Here is a 19733-nt window from a genome sequence, read left to right on the forward strand (position 1 = left end):
ATCTCAGGACCTGGTTTTTCTCCTTTTGCAGTTTCATTCACACCCATTCTTTTCACCAGGCAATAAATTCTGTTCCTTCAGGTGTTCATAAAGTTCATCTCCAAGCGGCAGGCAAGTTATCATGGGCCTAAAATTTGTTGCTGTATTCCTTTTTTCTCTATCTTTAATGACTAGTACTGTCCGATCTTTAGTAAGCCACTGTAGCATTTGCTTAGTAGTGAGCCAGTCCTGAAGTGCACGGCAGTTCTCTCCATTCACGAAATAAGATTCTTCATCACAAAACCTTGAAATCCATCTGGCCCGAGGGCTTTTCAGTTAAATATTTTTCTTTAATTGATTGGTCACCCGGCTATTTTTAATCGGAAGACTTTTCCGGCACTCCCGCAACATCGTTCTTTGTTTCTCTTAGCCATTCAACTTTGGTGTTCTGAGTCATGTGGTTATTACCTCAACTATAAATGTTGGTAATACGATGCTTGAGTTCGTAAACCTAGCTTTGTTAGATGTATCGGTTCAGTCTTCAGATAAATTAAGGAATTTTTTTCCAACCGCGGTCCCCACAGTGCTTGCGTTTGGTGATAAAAATGGCTCCCAAACAGACTTGTCTTACACTTATTTCACTAAAATCATTTTAGTTGTATGCGGCCATTAATTTAAGTGAGTGATACTTTCCCTTCCAAGTCAACGCAAATGAGACTTGGAACTCCACGAAGGGTGAAAGGGTATCGAAAGCCAGCCGTGCAAGATTCAAAACACCAGCCGTAGACAGTCCCCTACCCGGACGGACTCAGTTCATATCAAAACACAGCTGTTCTGTCCAACACAAAGCTACTTTGAAAGAAACATTGAGCAGCACTTGCTATAATATAGGAAAGAAAATCACCTATTCAGATAACGGTATAATCATGCAAAGCCATTTTGCTTCCTTGGGTAGTAACCACTGTGCTGCATGTAACCAAAAATTCTGTCTGTGCTGTGTTATTCTTCATGGCTAGCTTGTCTAGGGTTAACATTTAAAAGACATTCAGCTCAGGAACCTCTTTCACGTGTTCAATTGCTGACCTTCATTATCAACTCATTTGACGCTAACTATTTACCATGATTCACTTCCCCCGTCCTTGAAGGAACACAGGTTTTTCTATTAAAACATACCCTTAATTTATAACATTCAAACGATAGTAGATCTTTTTGTAGAAAAAAAAAACCCTACCCAAAAGTAGAACTACGAACTACTGTTTGCGACAGTTTTCTAGCATTTCGTTCCGAGAATAACTTTTAATGGTCAATTTTCGTTCTTAACGTACCAAACTTTTCCAGTATCCTGCACTTTTCTTTCATTCTTCCGAGTTAATTAAACTTTACAATTTCAGCATTCTAAGGAAAATCCTCTTAGATTTTCTTGGGCCTTGGTCAAAAAACAAAAAGCCTTTTATCCGCGTAAGCAAGTGTAAGTCAAAGTTTAAGATGGAAAGTAACAAGAGGTCTAGACTGATTCTCCCGAATCGAGCCAGTCTACGCTTTTGAAAGAATTTTCCCCTGAAATACGTTTAGTTTTTCAAATTTCAGACCTCACGGCCAAGTATGTGTTACTCGTTCAAGAATTCCAGTTTATGACCATGTAATTCTGCGGATTATAAAAACTAACGATGGACTCTAACCAGGTAATCAATTTAGTTAAGCGGTTGCGTTTATGTCTTCGCCTTTTGCATTTATCGAAAGCAAAAACCGACATAAAGTTTTTGTTTGTGTATTTGTCTTCTCATCGAAGATAACCTTGGTCATGCCATGACCAATTTGTGGCTTGTAATTAACAGATCTACAGCACGGTGCAGTCTGCATGAAATGAACTGCGTCCTAGCATGACTTCCTTATCTTGAGAGTGATAACATCAACCATGACAAAATGGTAAGTGCTAAGAAGGTTTTAACACATTTTGTTCTTTTTTTTTTTGCTCTTTTTTGGTTATTTTCTTATTTTAATTGTAATGCCAAGTGTTAAAACAAGTGTGAAAAGACCTGACGTGAGTTAATCTATCTCTTGTTTCCGTAAGGAGAGATATCTAGTCAGACGATCCTTTGCTTGTCGACTTAATTGTCACGCAATTATTGACGAATCAGGACAATTACAAGCTTGCTCCTTGATCATTCACAGCCTTTTCTGGTCTGCTTTTCAACATGACATTCCTCTACTGGATAAAATTGTGTGTAACAATTTCTCCAGCAAAAAAAATATATTTTTATATTTCCCAGAGGATATAAATGGATTTATGCTGGGTGTGACAGGCTTAGTTATTTATTTCCCATGATGCAGTTGGGGCATTCCTGTCATCCGGGAATTTCTGTAGATCTTATCCAGTGCAGAAACTAGGCGTAGGGCCTCTTTCACTAACTAATTCAAGACAGTTAAGATTATTTTGCCCTCCCCCCTCCCTATTCTTAGTTTCTTGTGGATGGCGGGTGTGCCCTCACCTTTGCTGGGATCATATCTTCTATATTTGTGTATTTCTTGGGTTGCAATGCTGATTTTAAATAAACGGGTCTAGCCCAACAGGGCTTGGCCAAAATATCCCAAACATATGTGGTACTATTTGTGTCCCAGCAAACACGCAGAGCTCGCACAAAAGCAATGCCTTGCCAACAATATCAGTCTTAGAAATGAAGCATGAAGCACAAAAATCGTGCATTGACTGCAGACTTTATGAATCATGCGATATGTGCTGACAGTGCACGGAGATACTCTCAAGGACCCTGTGACTTATGCAGGTTGACGAGTTCTGTTAATTTGGGACCCCAATTTACGATTTTACTGACTAAATTACATGCAAATAGGAGCAGATCATTTTTTTTTTCTTAATGATGTTATGTTTATTCAACCATGTCGTTGTGAAACAAGAGCAAGAGAAATTCAATGTAAAGGAGATAGATGAGGACTGTTCATAACCGAAAAAAATGTCGTGTAAACGATAATTCCTTGAACAAATCAGGATGCTGACGGACACAAGAGTAATGGCCAAATGAGTCTTTATTGGGGACTCTTCATTTGGATAATGCACATGTTACAGGTAAATTTGAAATTCAGGTTGAAGTGATTTCAACCTAGGTAAATTTAATTTTAAACTAGGTTGAAATTGAAAGTTGGAAACACCAACAAAAAGTCCATCAATTGTTAGCAACTACGTGTATATTGGTAAGTAAATCAGTAAGGAGATGTAGTACGTACGTTTTCATGAGTTAGTCTGTAAAAACGCCTTTGGTTGTTATTAAGCCTAAGCACTGATTTTAAATGGTTAGCATTAAGTTTGGGTTTAGGCATACTGTGCATGATAACTAATTCTGCTTTTTTTTTTTTATCTTAGAGCAGCAGAAAAACAAAATCTTGTTTAATAAGAATTACCTTCATCTTTAATATTTATTTTTCTGGTTTTTGGAAGGAAAAAGACAATTGACTTTTTAGAGGGTAGATTATTGAATGATGTACAGTTACTTGTAGATATGTTAATCAGTATAAAACCCCTTTGTGGTTATCAGTACTTCAACAATCAAATTCAAAGTTTTTTTTCTGGTAGTCCACAAAGTTTGTAACCTTTATTAAACAGTCATTACTTGCATGTAGTTGACTGTAGGTGAATGAGAAGTCATTTCCTTGTTTTTGCACCTCTTGCACTTGTGTCACTGGGCAAGTGCCTTTATGGCTTAAGTAATTTGTAGTCTGTTTGGTGTGCATGCAATCCAAGTGTTAATAATTCCAAATTTGGTGACAACTGTCATAAATCCATGTTCTTTTTCAATTACTTTACCAAGAAGTGTGTTTGGTTGTAAAGGACTTTAGTTTCCACTTAGTTTCTATTTTGGCAAAATTGTTGACTTGGAATGAAATGGTATTGGCCTTGCCTGTTGTCATTTTGTTGTTGTATTTTCTTCGTGTGTTTCTTGCTTTTCCATGTTGAGGTGTCCTTATCTCCTTTGTTGACTTGGTAAGTGAATAACAAGCACATTTAGGTTCTTCTTCTTCTGAATATTTCGTGAAATGATCAATCATGTCGAGAATCCAATTGTGTTTGCGATGACATGAATATGTACATGATAAGTTTCTAAGGTCCATTAGCTCCATTTGCAAATGTGTTAGGAATTCTCTTGCTTGAATAGGGGCTAGCACAGGCTGTTTTTGCCTGCTGTTGATAGACTTTTGTTCTTTGTGTATCGAGCAGAGTGACACAAAGAGTTGTGTTACTTCTTATACTTGTCCATCTTGTCTCTTCCTTTGTGCGCAATATTCTTTGGCAAAAGACTGTAGTTGACATTTTTTGAAAAATTTCTTTCCCGTTCTTGGATAATATTTTGCCACCCTCCAGTTTCCATTCTTTTCGTCCAAATGATAATTGCTACGTCTTGACTCGTCAGATTTGCTCTGTCCTTGCTGTCTTCATTACATTGTCGTCAATACAAGGGGTTATTTTGCTTGGTTTTGGCTTTTAGGGAGCTTTAACTTTACTCAATTTTTGGTAGAATATCTCTGAATCAACACAACTTGTGTTAGCCATTTTACGAACCGTACAGGGCCACGCATTGCACACGAGTAAACTTTTGCATAATTTACTATGACCGAGAAGAGTCTGGGCCCTCTTGCACCACGAGAAAAGTATTTGCTATTTTAAATTAATGACAACTGCTGGTCCAAGTCCTGTGTGGTTAAGCGGTTAGCTGCGCTAAGGACTCAATGCCAAGGGATGACAGAGGTGCCCGGTTCAAGTCTCGATAAGTGCAGTCCAAAGCGATTTCTTTCTCTCGTGTAAACATTGGAATTGAATGGGTCAAGGGTACGTAAGTACGTAAAGTAATGGTAGGTATGACGAATGAATCAGGAGATGAAAGGTTAAGAGAGATAGGGACAAAAAGGGAGAGAGTAGGAAAGTGGGAAAAGGGAGGAAAGTCGATTTTCTAGTTTTTTTGTTTTGTTTTCAAACCCCCTAAAAAGACCGTGCCCCTTCTTTTCAACCACACCCCATAAAGAAAAGCCCTTTTCAAACAGTTGATAAATAACCTACGTTAATTAAATTCACCTAGTTTGATTTAAATTTACCTAGTTTGATATAAATGGACCTGAATTTAATTTCAACCTGTAACACATACAACAAACTACTAGCCATTGTTTGTAATTTTTTGTATTTTGGTACGATACAACCTCGTTCCCAGGGTCTCCCTTCTCTGCCTCCATTGTCGTTAAGAAAAAGACCCTAGTTCACGCTGGTCACGTGACAAACATTTTCTCACTGGGCCGGGGTAGAGTTTTCGTTATATTTTGATACCGCAACTGGGTGAGATCGTATTCGTTTGACAAGGCATTTTTTAGATAAGCAATCTTTATCTTACAATGTAAGTATCAAAAAAGTCAAAAGAGCTGATGCTGTATTCCCACAGGAGATGAATTCCCGCAAAAGCTGTCAACCTAAAAGCAAGAGCTTTTGTGACTGACAAGACAACTTCAATGTCGAGCGGCAATTGATGTTCACAAAAATTGATTTCGTTAGTAGCTAAAGTTGCTTCTCCAGAACATACACTAACATAAAAGAATACACCAAACACTACGTTTGCTTGATAAACTGCATCTTCTATATTCTACTGGGGCTAAAAATATACACGCTATTAAAGCGCTGTGCACGTGCAGTGGCAAAAATATATATCTTAACGACATGGACAATTTACACGAAGTTGCTGAAATATAAATATCGTAAGTTAGAACTGTCTACTCACTGTACAAGATTGCGAGATAAGGAATCACGTTGTTTAACATTCGAAAGATAAACGAAAATCAAAGACCAAAAGAAAATACCTGCACATGTTAATACAGTTTGATTTGATGATTTGAGGTCCGTACGTGACATAAGAACTTAACATCACACCGGCTGATCGCTGAACATGTTTGTTTCCCAGGGATAAACGTTTCGCTTGTTTTCTCGCACGACAAAATCTTCTTTTCTTTGAAATTGTCGCAAACTATTAGCATTCTTCGTTGATCCGGACCTTCACACGGGTGAGATTTTGAATGACGCTTGTATATTTTCTGTGGCGTGGGATCGATTTGACCACAACCGTTTTGCCTCTTACGTCTAATTCCATATGTGTAGTACATAAACTACTGCGGTCAAAGGTTTTGTCGATGGTCATCTAGCTACAAAATCAATTGCAATGTCGACAAAGCCTACTGCCACCGATCCCCTAAGACATATTTGGTGAACCTCCCAGATTCTGGAAGACACGTGACCAACGTGAACCAGGGTCTTTTCTCAACGACATTGGAGGCAGAGAAGAGAGACCCTGGGAACGAGGTTGGGTAGGATATTGTTCCCGGGTAGGAAATTTTTTTGCTTCCCTTGCTTCGCATTATTTGCAGTGTGTCTTCTAAAGTAATAGCCTGATTACTGTAATCTTACGTTTCAACCAAAATTTCCTCGTTTCATTTGAAAAAAAAATGAAAATAGAAAAACAACTTAAAAAAACTCGTCTAAGATCTAGCCGTAAGATTCGTCTTTGACCGAAAACCAGTCTCTATTCCCAACCAACCCTTCCACGGAAAAACGTGCGGAAGTTGCAACATTTCACGATATTGTTTAATTGTGAGCGACAGACCATCCAATTTCTCATCCAAATGTAAACTTAAAGGCCCACATTCAACCGACAGGCACTGGGTGCCGCGAAACAATTTTCATACATGAAAATGCCGCCAAAGCTGAAATTCATCCAATCAGATCGCTAGAATAAGCAATGCGAATATCCATAACAAAAACAAACGGTCGAACAGCCTGTTGGTTGAAGGGGGGCCTTTAAATTCTGACATCTGACGAGGAACCCGTAAGACCAATTTTCCGTCTCAGACGCGATTTTTGTCCATAATCTGAGCGCCTGAGGAATACTTGACCTTTAAAGTACTCCGCCTTATAAATTCGTTTTTCTTTTAAAAAAAATTATCACAAAATGTAGCAATTATATTGTCACAGCATTATCTCATTATAACAAACTGGATGTGTCACCATTGACATCAAAAAGAGACGCAATCAGTGTTGGCGCTTACAAAAATATTCTTTCTCATCAGAAACCCAAACTAATGTAATTCTGACCAAGACAGTGATCGTTACACAAGGCACTTTCGCCGTAGTCGATCGGAGCGAGATTCATCACAGATGTCCATTTCTAGCTTCGACATTCAGTGAAGTTCTGCACCCACACCAGTCAAATGCATTGTTCGATTTTAGCTGTTACCAGTTCCCATAACAAGCCTCCAAGGGCAAGACAACTTTAACCCTTAAGGCCTGGGAATGATAGCTTCAATTGTCACGTTCTCTCTTTTGAAAACTGGTCTGGTTTGCTTTTGTTCCGAAACCCTGAATTGTTATCTTTATCATATTGAAAACAACGGCTTAGTGGACAATAACAAGTCCCGTGGATCGAGTCTTGTTTCTTTTTATGAGTTTGGGGGCTAGAATCAACGGCCAATTCAGACTTACTTTGCAAGTTATCGAATGCTTGCTGCATGGATGTGAAAACACGTGACGACTCATCTCTCTCTTTTTGGTAGGGTAGGCCGCCCCATAGTAAATGGGGCACTCAAAATAATTTTTGTAATTCAAATGATTCACAAAATGCTCATATGGTCTATTTTCAGGCAGACCAGAGTTTGATACAATTCAGTCTTATTGAGTATCAACTCCAACGCGAAAATCGGATGTTAAATTGATTAAGTGGATCCCATGTTTCTTTCTCTCTTTTTCCTTTTCTTTCTGTTAGTTGTTGTTGTTGTTTTTTTTTTTTTTTGTTTTTTTGAATCATTTCCAAATCGAAGCGATATTCCACGTACTTTGCATTTGTGCGCGTTTTCTTCGCTGTTTTTTCAAGGGTAAGTGAAGTTGTGTTGATTTTTTCGAAGTGTCACTTGCAAATATGACTAAAGCTACTTATCACAAGATCAGAAAGTTGTGTAGAGGTACGTTTTGTAGGAAACAGACACTACAATTCGCCCCAGCACGCAATTAGTGCCGGCAACGATGCGGAGTTGTGATTTGCCAACTCAGCTGCTTTTCACAAGAAATTCAAGTTCTCTCTGCATACTGCACAAGTCCACTTTCCCTGAATATTTCTGGGCAATGGGTACAATAAAAAAGTATTATTTTACGACACATCGAAAGCACTTTACGAATCCATGATTACTATTAGTAAGACTTGTATTTTGGCGAAATATTGTTCCCGGTTTTTACTATCTTTGTTTCGTGCCATTTCTGTCTTCGAAAGTAAAACTCCAGTTACTGAGATATTACCTTCATATCACGATCCCGACTTTTTGACTGAAAAAAACGAACTACTAACTACTTTCAACCCATACGTTCTTAACTTGACCAGGTTTACGCAAACACGGGCTCTGAAACCACTTTCGGGTATTCACGTTGCCAGCCTTCAGTATCAACTCATTTGGGAACTCTTCATTTGGATACGTAACACAACAAAAATACTAGTCGTGGTTTGCATAAGTCTTGTATTTTGGTAAGATATTGTTCTCGGATTTTGCTCTCTTTGTTTTGCGCAATTTCACTGTTACTGAGATATTACTTTTAGATGGCGATCCTGACTCTTTAACTGAAAAAAATGAAATAGTAACAAAAACATGGATAATGGATCCAAAAGGTCGAGACAGCAGAAAGCAAATCGTTATCTTTAAGAAAGTTACGACATTTTTTTTAAATTTTGAAGACATGTTTCGATGTTAAAAACACCCTCGTCAGTTACAGAATATTTGAAAAACCGACTATATAAAAACTAGGCGAAACATGCAAGGAGGCTATGCATATAATACAAATTCGGAAATGCCTAATTTAAACCAACAAGTTCATCACGTCAACCTGACACTTACGCTTTAGGCTCTACATTCTTTCTAACACTCTGTAACTCACTTAAATATGTATTTCTTGTCACGTAATCATATTTAATTATTCATGTTTCGCCTAGTTGTTATATAGTCCTAACGGATTTTCAAGTATTCTGTAACTGACGATGATGTTTGTACTAACATCGAAAAATGACTTCGAAAGTAAAAAAATGCCGTACCTTTCTTAAAGATAACGAAAATAAACATACATTTTTCTAATTTGCTTAAACCAGAGTTAACGCTCAAAACAACGGCTACGAAACCAGTTTTGGCCATTTACATGGCCAGCCTTCAGTATCAACTCACTTGATACCAATTACACATGTCACTCCTAATCAGTAATCAGTAAAATTGTTTAAAAAGGCGGGATTTAAAAGAGTACATGAAAATCTTCCTTTATTGCTGCATTCCTGGTCTTAAAAAATGATCCATAGCTTTCAGAGAGTAAAACGAAGGTCAAAAGCTCCTACCCATCGTACCCTAACCACCCCCACTCCAGTCCTCTTTTTTCATTATGGATCTTGCAAGGAGTTTCCACAGCTTGCGAGCCACTAGAAGACGGCTTCGTGTCTTATGACATTTCTACATTTCACCTACATGTATGCAGCAACAAATTTGAAAAAACTAGATTTTCAATTTCACCAGTAGACCAGTCCCATTCGTACTGGGTAAAAAAGAGTAAAACGAGTGCCTCAGAAATGGCGCAAAACTACTCAAATAGTTTCAAACTAAAAAAAAAGTAAGCAAAATTTAATTAGAAATGGAATGTTTCAAATCTTTTGAAAGGTTTTAAGAGTTTTGAAGGTATGAATATTTTTTAACAAAGAATTGGCCTTCCATTGTTTCTAAATGCTCAGAGAAGTGAAACATGTTTTTCAAGCAAAAGATATCTTAGAGATCTATGGCTTAAAAACTAACATGGTTTTAAATTCTTTTAATTCAAACGCAACATCAACTCAAGCTCATTTCAACGATTTAACTTTTCATGTCTTCGATATTTCAATTTTACAATCACAAAGGAACCTCGGTTTGCTGAAAATTGATCTTCAAAACAAAATACGAAAAATTGCTTGACTGTTTCCCAAAGAGTAAAAACGTGCTAAATTTTCTCTAAAAGCACTCAGAATCCTAAAAGTGCTCAGTGCAATCAAGACAGACCTAGTTAGGCCTATTCGCCTTACTCGCGCGGCAGCCATATTGGCTATAGACAACAGATTTCTTATCCCGAGCCTCGAGTTGAAATGTTTGGGAACAAGTTTCGGTCGGGCAAAACAAAAGTTTTTAATCTCTCGGGACTCAACATGGCCGCAGAGTGATTAAGGCCCACTCGGATATGTCCAAAAATGTCCCTAATTAGATGCACGCGGATTTCAATAAGCGACACGGTCTCCACTTGCTCTTCTCCCCACTTTCACATCACTTGTGCCTCGGAATACAGACAATTAATGTCACAAACTGTCCCACAAATGCTAGTCCTCAAGTAAGAATACAAAGCTGCATTTACCCTCAGCTAAAAATAACGCTGCCCTTTACCCTTACCTTATTGTTGGAAATCGGTACATGAAGCAAAATGACTTTGACTTACTAAAAGGACACTTCGTGTTGGACGTCAAAATTGGGCATGCATCTTATTACTTGCATTTCTAGACCTAAGAGGCCTATTAACCAGAGGACAAAATGCAAGGAAATCCTGCTGGACTGTTCCATAGATTGTTGGGAGTTAAAAGATGGCTCGGACGCTCCCTCTTCCCATACGCTATCATCCACCCACCAACCCCCTCACGCAAAAGGGAACTCTTCATTTGGATACCGAACACAGCAAAGTACTAGTCATAGTTTGTAAGTCTTGTATTTTGGTAAGATATTGTTCCAGGATAATGCTACCCTTGTTTCACGCCATTTGTAAAACTCCAATTACTGAGATATTACCTTCAGATGATGATCCCGACTTTTCAACTGGAAAAAAAATAAACCGGAAAATAAAATTACATTTAACTACTTTCAACCCATACTTTTCTTTGTTGTCTTGACCGGGTTGACGCTCCCAAACACCGGCTATGAAACCACTTTCGGGTATTCACATTGCCAGCCTTCAGTATCAACTCACTTGGGAACTCTTCATTTGGATACGGAACACAACAAAAGTACTATTGGCTGTATGTAAATCTCTTATTTTGGTAAGATATAGCTCTCTTTGTTCCGCATAATTCGTGTGTTCTAAGGTAAACTCCATTTACTGAGATATTACCTTTAGATGCCGATCCCGATTCTTTAACTGAAAAAGATAATTTAGGAAAATAAAATTTCATTACTTATTTTTGCAAATAGGTAAATGACGCAAAAACTTTGACTTCGTCTTGGATGTCAAAATCGGGCATGCATCTTGTTACTTGCATTTCTGGACATAAGAGGCCTATTAACCAGAGGACAAAATGCAACGAAAACTCCTGGACTGTTCCATAGATTGTTGGGAGCGAAAACCCCCTCTCGCAAAGAGAAATCGAAGTGCTGGTGAACAAAGCAGTAAGAGCAAAATGATTCCGAAATGGAAACTCCTCATTTGGATACCGAACACAACAAAGTACTAGTCATAAGCCGTGGTTACACTAGCCCTTTTACTCATGGGTAAATAGCGTTTGCCCACGGGAAAAGACTTTTTTGTGTGTAACCGCTTTCCCCAGACCGAAACCGCCCTAGGGTTATTTCCATGGATACATCAAAAAGAAAAAAAGAACTTCCCATGACAGTTCCTGAACTGAAAAGTTCCTTTTTATCTGCTCCCTGAGGTGGCTTGGCCAATCATAAAGCAGAACGTAGCCTATACAGGAAATCGCGTGAGGAGTTCTGAGGTGACCTCTGAAGCACTTAATTAATTTCGCGCCTACTTGTAGCACGCGATAATATGGCAGGGTTTCGTGCATCATGAGTTTGCCCTTCAGACTGTCAGTTACGAAGTTGATTAAATTATGATCTTTCTGTTTATCCGTTTCATGGAACGCTAGTCAAAATGAAGATCTCTACTGCAACGGGTATTTATTTGCGGCACGAAACCAAACAAGGCCACGGAGAGTTAACAACACCGGTAATACCCTGTCTGGTGCTGGCATGGCTCAAAATCAGCCTTTACTGCATTATCCAGCGATTCTAAATCCCTACCAGATTTACCAGAACCCTGTAGCCAGTACTAGCAATCGCCTTCAGTTTGAACCAGACAGGGACAGCGCCAGTCCAACTCCAAGTGAATCCTCGAACCGAAGTGACGATCGTAACAAGCGCAGTAGCTGGTCGTTGACCGAGGAGAGATGCTTAATTGCCACTTATAAGGAGTACTACGATAGACTTAAGTCTACAAAAAGCAGTCAAGGCAAAAAAAAAACATACGGGAAGATATTCTGAAAGCAGTTTCAAAGTAAGTGCTTTGACAATGGTGTGGAATCTGAAAAGTCATTAGCGCAGTTAAAGGAGAAGTGGCGGGCGCTCTTGGATAAATACAAAAGCGTATGTGATAACAACAATCGCACGGGAAGGGAACGGAAAACGTTCAAGCACTATGAAGACATCGACGAATTTATGGCTTCATCAGACTAAGTAAATCCAAGATTTGTCAAGGAAACGAAAGCCCACAAAACAAGATTGTAGCTCTGATGATACGGACGATATTTTATCGACCGGAAATTAAGAAAGCGGTAAGAAATCAGAGATAGGCGATAGTGCGAATGCCAAGAAAACTGGAAAAACTGGGCAAAAAGAGGAAAAAGGATCAAAAATGAAGAGGAAAAGGCTTAGCTGCGATGACATGGAGCTAGTAATCCTTGACATGATGAAGTCTCAGCAAGAAGCCATTCAAAGATCAGAGGAGAATGACGAGAGAGTTTCTCAAGCAGAGTTTCTCAAGCAGATGCGCAGCGACAACACCAAGAATTTGTTGTGTCTGTTTTGGGAAAACTCGGAGACATATTTGCTTCCAAAAAAAAGGTTTCAACTCAGCGCCTTTATTCCAAAGAAAATAAGAACCGTTTACATGATTGTTGCAAAATTTCAAAAATAAATTTTATTTGATCTTGAATAGTATTTTGGACACTGAAATACACAGTGCTGTAAAATGGTTACAACCGCTGTTTCTTAAGTATAATAGACGTTACAGTTGTTTAGCAAACAAAATTGTTTTATTTCCTGTAATTATCCCGTGTAAATTTCTACACCATTTTGATTGGTTTTGTATTGCTATATAGATATAGGCATATTTTATTCAATCTGCTGTTACTTTTAGGTTCGGATCAATGGGATCAGATGTATAATTACTTAAATAAATTGCAAAGCAAAATAGAATTATGTCGTAACCTTCTGTAATTTAGGACTCAAAGAGGACAAAATCAAGGGGATACTGTCTATTTATTTGCAACGTATTGAACAAGAGCTTGTAGAACCGCAGCTGCAGCCTGGGAGGGGGGACCGCCGTCGTCATCATCATCATCATCATCATCGCTGTCATCATCATCATCACTATCATCTATGTCGAGTTCATCTCCTCGTAAAACACAAATGTTATGTAGCACGCAGCAGGCAATGATAGTGTCAGGTATTCTGTCACTGTCTTCGTCTAGGCGCTTAAGTAAGACCCTCCACCTTCCTTTGGTCATACCAAATGCGTGTTCGGATACTATTCTCGCCTTAGATACTTCTCGGTTGAAATTCCTCTGGTCGCGCGTAAGGCCACCATTATCCTTAAATGGTCGGATGAGCCAGGTTTGTTTAGATAAGCAGTGTCTTCCACGATAAGTGGGCGCTACAGTTCCGCCTAAGTCAAATGTGGGTTCCATTAGGATATTCTCATCTTCAGTAGCCCAATAAACGTCAGTTAAAAGTAGCATCCGAGCATCATGTAGACTTCCAGGAAACCCAGTGGCCACGGATAAATAGATGTTAGAGGCATCAACTATTCCCTGAAATGTTTCCGGTTAAAGTAGTCTTCGTGGTTATTATTTGGGTCCTTGATAGGTACATGGCTTCCATCTATTGCTCCAACTACATTAGGTAATTTACTTTTATTGTCGAAGCCTTTAATTTTCTTAGTTATCTCTGCTGCAGTAGAAGGAAACTTGATAAACTCATCTTGATGTCGGCAGATTTCTTGAACAAATTCATGGCAAAACTTTACCGCAGTCGGTTTTGCCAACCCAACCATCAGTCCACACGAGCGGTAGCACTCTCCAGTAGCTAGTCGCCAGAGGCTTGTACCGACGCGCTTTGGAACTGGAATGGCATCTCGCATCCTAGTGTTTTGTCGCTGAGGCGCCGGTCCAACGAGCTGGCATATATATTCAAAGGTATCGCGCGAAACTCTAAAGTTTTCTTTCCACCAGTGATCCAGTGCATTGTTATTTAGAAGTTGCTGAAACCATCTCTGTGGTCGTGGAAATACCCAAGCTCTTCTTGGCGGGCGAGAAAAATTGGAGACGAGCGCGTAAATGTCAAAAAAATGCCGACAAACCTTGAAGGTAGCGTAATTGAAAGCGCCTTCTTCGATGTCTTCTCGCAAAAAACTGCAGGACTGTAATATTTATGGGGACTGTCGAAAAATAAGCAGGAGAATCACTGAAATTAAGCTTACTAGATCTCGATTCGTGTCATCCATGTTGATCTGCACGTTTCCCGTCAATTTACAGGGTCGGTTAATTTATATCTAATTATATTTTACCCTGATGGGTGTCTTTTACTGTGTAACCGCATCCCCAAGGGTAACGTGAGACCCGAGCAAAACCAAACCCAAGCCACGAACCCTACGGAAGACCCCAAACCCAAGGTGTGTGTAACCACTACTATAGTTTGTAAGTCTTGTATTTTGGTAAGATATTGTTCCCGGCTTTTTCTCTCCTTGTTTCATGCCATTTGTGTCTTCTAAAGTAAAACTCCAATTACTGAGATATTACCTTCAGATGACGATCCCGACTTTTCAACTGAAAAAAATGAAACCGGAAAATAAAGTTACATTTAACTACTTTCAACCCATACTTTTCTTATTTGTCTTGACCGGGTTGACGCTCCCAAACACCGGCTATGAAACCACTTTCGGGTATTCACATTGCCAGCCTTCAGTATCAACTCACTTGGGAACTCTTCATTTGGATACGGAACACAACAAAAGTACTGGTCGTTGTTTGTAAATCTCTTATTTTGGTAAGATATTGCTCTCTTTAATTTGTTTCGCGTCAATTGTGTATTCTAAAGTAAACTCCATTTACTGAGATATTACCATTAGATGCCAATCCCGACTCTTTAACTGAAAAAAAAAATAAAATAGGAAAATAAATTTTCATTACTTACTGTTGGAAATAGGTACATGAAGCAAAATGACTTTGATTTACTAAAAGGACACTTCGTGTTGGATGTCAAAATCGGGCGTGCATCTTATTACTTGCATTTCTGGACATAAGTGGCCTTGGGTACAATTTGATGTTTCCTTATATTGAAAATTCTGTTCAACCGGCTTAAAACAACGTTCAACGAAAGTCAGAAAACATTGCTGGGTTCATGTTTTTGATTTGGTGATAAGTAGCTACATGTAACTATCGCTCCCCACCCTCTAAGAGATGCACTTCCCACTTTTTCGGAGTTCCTCAACCCTTCCAGCCTCCTGATCTCAAGGGCTCCTGTCCACCTCTTGTACTACTCGTTCTACGCAAAAACAACATAACCAACGTCACACGTTACCTCGTTTTTTACGTTCCATGTTTCGTTTTCGGACTGAAATAAGAAATATATATACATGTGCATGTTATGATCACTCTTGATTGATCTCATTTAACTAATATTATATTAAGGAATTTTAAGAAGAACTGCAAGAGGGTTTGGCTTATTGGCGGCGTAAAAATACCTTCTAAATTCAATTTGGTTTTTAAAAAATTAGCCCAAATTTGGTTAAGGTTTGGGTTATTCTCAATATGCTAAACCCAATGTGTCAAGTTTATGTGCACCATTGACTTCGAAAGAAGCCACACTCAGTGACAGCGCGCAGAAAACTATATTTTTCTCACCAAAACCCCATACCGATGTAATTGTGACCAAGAAAGTGACAGCAACATAAACACTTTGGCTGTAGTCGATCAGAGCGAGATTTATCAGGGATGTCTGCTTATAGCCTCGATTGCATGCAGTGAAATTGCGAAATGCATAGTCCAATTTGACCTGTTACCAGTCCCCATAACAAGCCTCGATGCAAAAGACAATTAATCTAACCCTTTAGGGCCTGCCTGCTTGACTTCAATTTTCTCCTTCTCCATTATAAAAAAAACTATTTTCATCAAGAGTCCCATTCAAAAAACAACGGCTCTTTTTTCAGGTTTAAAGGGTTTTCCATTTGGAATACCAAAAAGATTCACAAATACTCATACTTATAGTCTATTTAGGGCCAGTCCAGTGTTTGATATAATCAAGTCTTATTGAGTATCAACTCCAACAAAATAAATGGATGGTAAATTAATTGCTTGGCTTTCATGTTTCTTTGTTTCTTTCTTTTTCCCATTATATTAATTTATTTTTATTTTTTGTGTTTCCTTTTGCATTTCATTCCTTTTACTGGAGATATAAAGTTGGTCACGCCCTCCTGCCGTGACAAGAACTGTCGCGAAACATCCATATTGTTTTAGTCCTTCACAACAACAAATTTTCCCACGGTTTCAATAGAAGTGCACGTGGAAGGATTTCACTGGAAGGTGCTGTACATTTCTGACCCTGAAATGAATGACTGAGATGGCAATTGTTAACCTCGGCAGATGAAATGAACAGATGATATATTTGTAACGGTGAATCAGCGATACTCGCCAAAAATTCGAGTGCAAAGAAGCATTCAAATTTTTGCGACTTTCCCTGCGCCAGCATCAAAAAGGTATCACCTCTTCATTACTGACATTGTTTCTAAGGGAAAAAGTTCAGTCAAAAACACAGGTCATGCAAAGGGAAAAAGGCTCTTTTCACCCCAAGGTTGTCTTCAATTTCATTAATTGCCCAAAGCTTAATACTTCATTTTCATTTTATTCTAGATAGTGGCGTAATTAAAATGAAACGGAAATGAAACCTAAACTCCTGTTCAGCAGAAGATGCTTTGTCAAATTATTGCAGTTAATTATCTTAAACACTGAACGTCTCAAAATGAGCAAGACTGAGTCTTGTCACGGGTCGCTGTCACGTAATGCGACTTTTGGCAAAGAAACGACAGAGAAGGCTAAGACTTCATGCACGGAAACCTAAGCAATCAGGAACTCCAAAATGAAGGCCAAATTCTAGTACTTGCACATAAATATTGTTATATGCCTTGTTCGTCAGAGGACGCCGCTGTAAGGTCGCTCCAGAAATGACAGCATAAATAAATTTATGGTTGTCAAAATGCGCCGGCGACCGGCGCTATCGCCGGCTACTTTGACGTTTTCGCCGGCTGTAAATTGTTGGACAAAAGCGAAAAATAGAGGATTAAAAAAAAAGCTGTAAAGTAGAAAATAGAATAGAAAAAGAAGTTGTTTCCATGCCCTGAATGTTCTTTAACGTGATTTTTAAACGTGTTTTGTAATCCGCTCCCCATTATTTTTTTCTGTAGCCGTAATATGATACCACGAAGGGAATAAAAATAGCGTTGATGCATGCGACGGGTATGTGCACATAATCTTTAATTAAATAATCCTTCGTTGACAATGAAAAAAAAAAACACGCGAAAGCTTTCGAGCGGTTTTCGCAATCATCTGGTATGAGTTTGCGTTTGAAATCGAATCAAATGTAATGCGATGTGTTAAAGTACCTATCTTACAATGTACATGAAATTGGCTGACAAACATGACGCATTCGAAAACATTGGTTAATTTGTCCGACGTGTAGAACACCTGGAACATCATTTTCATCTTTCTTTCTGGATTGATGGCACTAAAAGAGTCGTGCATACTACATGTGCAGAAATAATATTTGTTTTGATGTATCTTCCAAGGAAAGTTGTCGGAAACTTCATTCTAAAATCGCCCGTAAGAAAAGCACTTTTAATTCTGCATCAAAGTTTGACTTACGCACGTGCCGATAACGCAATGCAACCGAGGGGAACAAATAAAAATTCTCGCTCTTGGTATTCAATTACACTTGCTCAATCCACACGTGGTCTTGGGAAACTTGTATATTCGGAGTTTGTATGAGAGAATGGCTAAACGGCATTCCTCTCTAGTCAACTTTTTTAGCAAAAGAGCAAGAAATGAAGGTGAGCTTGTGATTTTTTTTGATACAAAAGTGTTCTAAAGTAAACTAGTTTTTGTTGACCAGCAGTAATTTTTTTAAGTCTGTTTTTTCCCTTGCTTTGTGTGACGGCGGCATTGCTGACGGTAATTTTATTTTAGAAGAAACGAAAGAGTCATGACCACCAGGCGATGCTAACCCCGTTGAAACTGAAATTGTTAAACTGCAGTCTCAACAGGAAACCGGTATAGTGTGCTTTTCTTCTATATGCTGAAAATAGCCGCGGCGAAACAGATGATCATTTGCAAGAGCTTTTTCATTATCATTTTTTTAGAGCCAAATCGGCCTCGAGAAAATGCAGCCACCAATGCACAGAACCGTTCTGTCCGAACAGATGTGCACTCCAGTAAATCAGGTATCATCGAACGATCCTTTTCTAAGATTTTTTTTATCTGAGCCAGTAATGCCATTTAGATTATTGATGTTTATTGTTACATTTCAGAGTCTATCATTTGGACTTCAGATCAAGTAACCTCCTCTATTGAGGAAATGTGGCCGAAAGAAAACGTTCATAACCTCTTTGCCTGTAGGATCTCTGGATGTTTTTGCTTAAGCAGGAAAGAACAGGAGCGACTACGAGTTGCAGAGGATGCCAAAAAAAAAGGAAAACAAGAAACCTGACAAGTATAAACACGAATGTTCGCTGAATCCACACTACTGGTCCATTTGCTATGTGGAGAACCATGGACTTTCCTTACCATGCAGTAATGCGTGGCCAGAGAGAGGAGGTAGTGTCATTAACATTACCAAGTCGAAGTTTCGTAACCGGCTGAATAATGAGATGCTGAACTCCCTCATGCAAGTCTCTATTAATGGTCCAGAAAGTAACCCGTGCAGTGATGTTGTCAAGTCTGCCGTAGATAACTGGCTAAAACAGAAGCCAAGGAAAAAGCTCAAGAAAGCAACTGTCAGACCCCAGTCTGAAAACGATTTGGAAGTGGTTGAGAAGGAAACTCATGGAGAAGGTGAAGGTGACGCTGAAGAAGAAGAAGAAGAAGAAGAAGAAGAACAACAACAACAACAACAACAACAACAACAACAACAACAACAACAACAACAACAACAACAAGAACAACAACAAGAAGAAGAAGAACAACAAGAACAAGAACAACAAGAACAAGAACAACAAGAACAAGAACAACAAGAACAAGAAGAACAAAAAGAACAAGCATGCGTTGCCACTCCAGTAGAAGCTTCTACAGAAGAAGAAGCAGCAGCTGTTGCCTCTGCAATTGGTCTTCCAGACCTTGATTACGATTCAGCTATTGAAAGTGACTGTGAAAGTGATCATGATTTTTGGTAGCTTTCATAAAATGTTTCATAAATCTTATTATAGCAATCCTGAATTCGTTTGTATGAATATTAACCCTAAATTTTGTAGGTACTTGACTCCTTCTGCTTCCTATGAATATGATAATTTTTTGGAGTGAATACTAGTACCCATACAGAATCTGATCTATAATACTGAATTAATAATCACACAACTTTGTCACCCTTAATAGACTAAAGGAATGATCTGTTATCATTAAAATAAACTCGTACTGAGAAATAGT

The 19733-nt window shown here is 38.7% G+C and overlaps 2 pseudogenes; one reads left to right on the forward strand and one right to left on the reverse strand.

Annotated features, from left to right (window-relative positions):
* The window catches only part of LOC138057281 (uncharacterized), a 113497-nt pseudogene that overhangs the window by 89900 nt on the left and 3864 nt on the right, over nt 1-19733 (reverse strand).
* On the forward strand, nt 12019-13224 carry LOC138056990 (uncharacterized; annotated as a pseudogene).

This window comes from Montipora capricornis, chromosome 7 (genome assembly GCF_036669925.1).
Source record: "Montipora capricornis isolate CH-2021 chromosome 7, ASM3666992v2, whole genome shotgun sequence".
NCBI lineage: Eukaryota > Metazoa > Cnidaria > Anthozoa > Scleractinia > Acroporidae > Montipora > Montipora capricornis.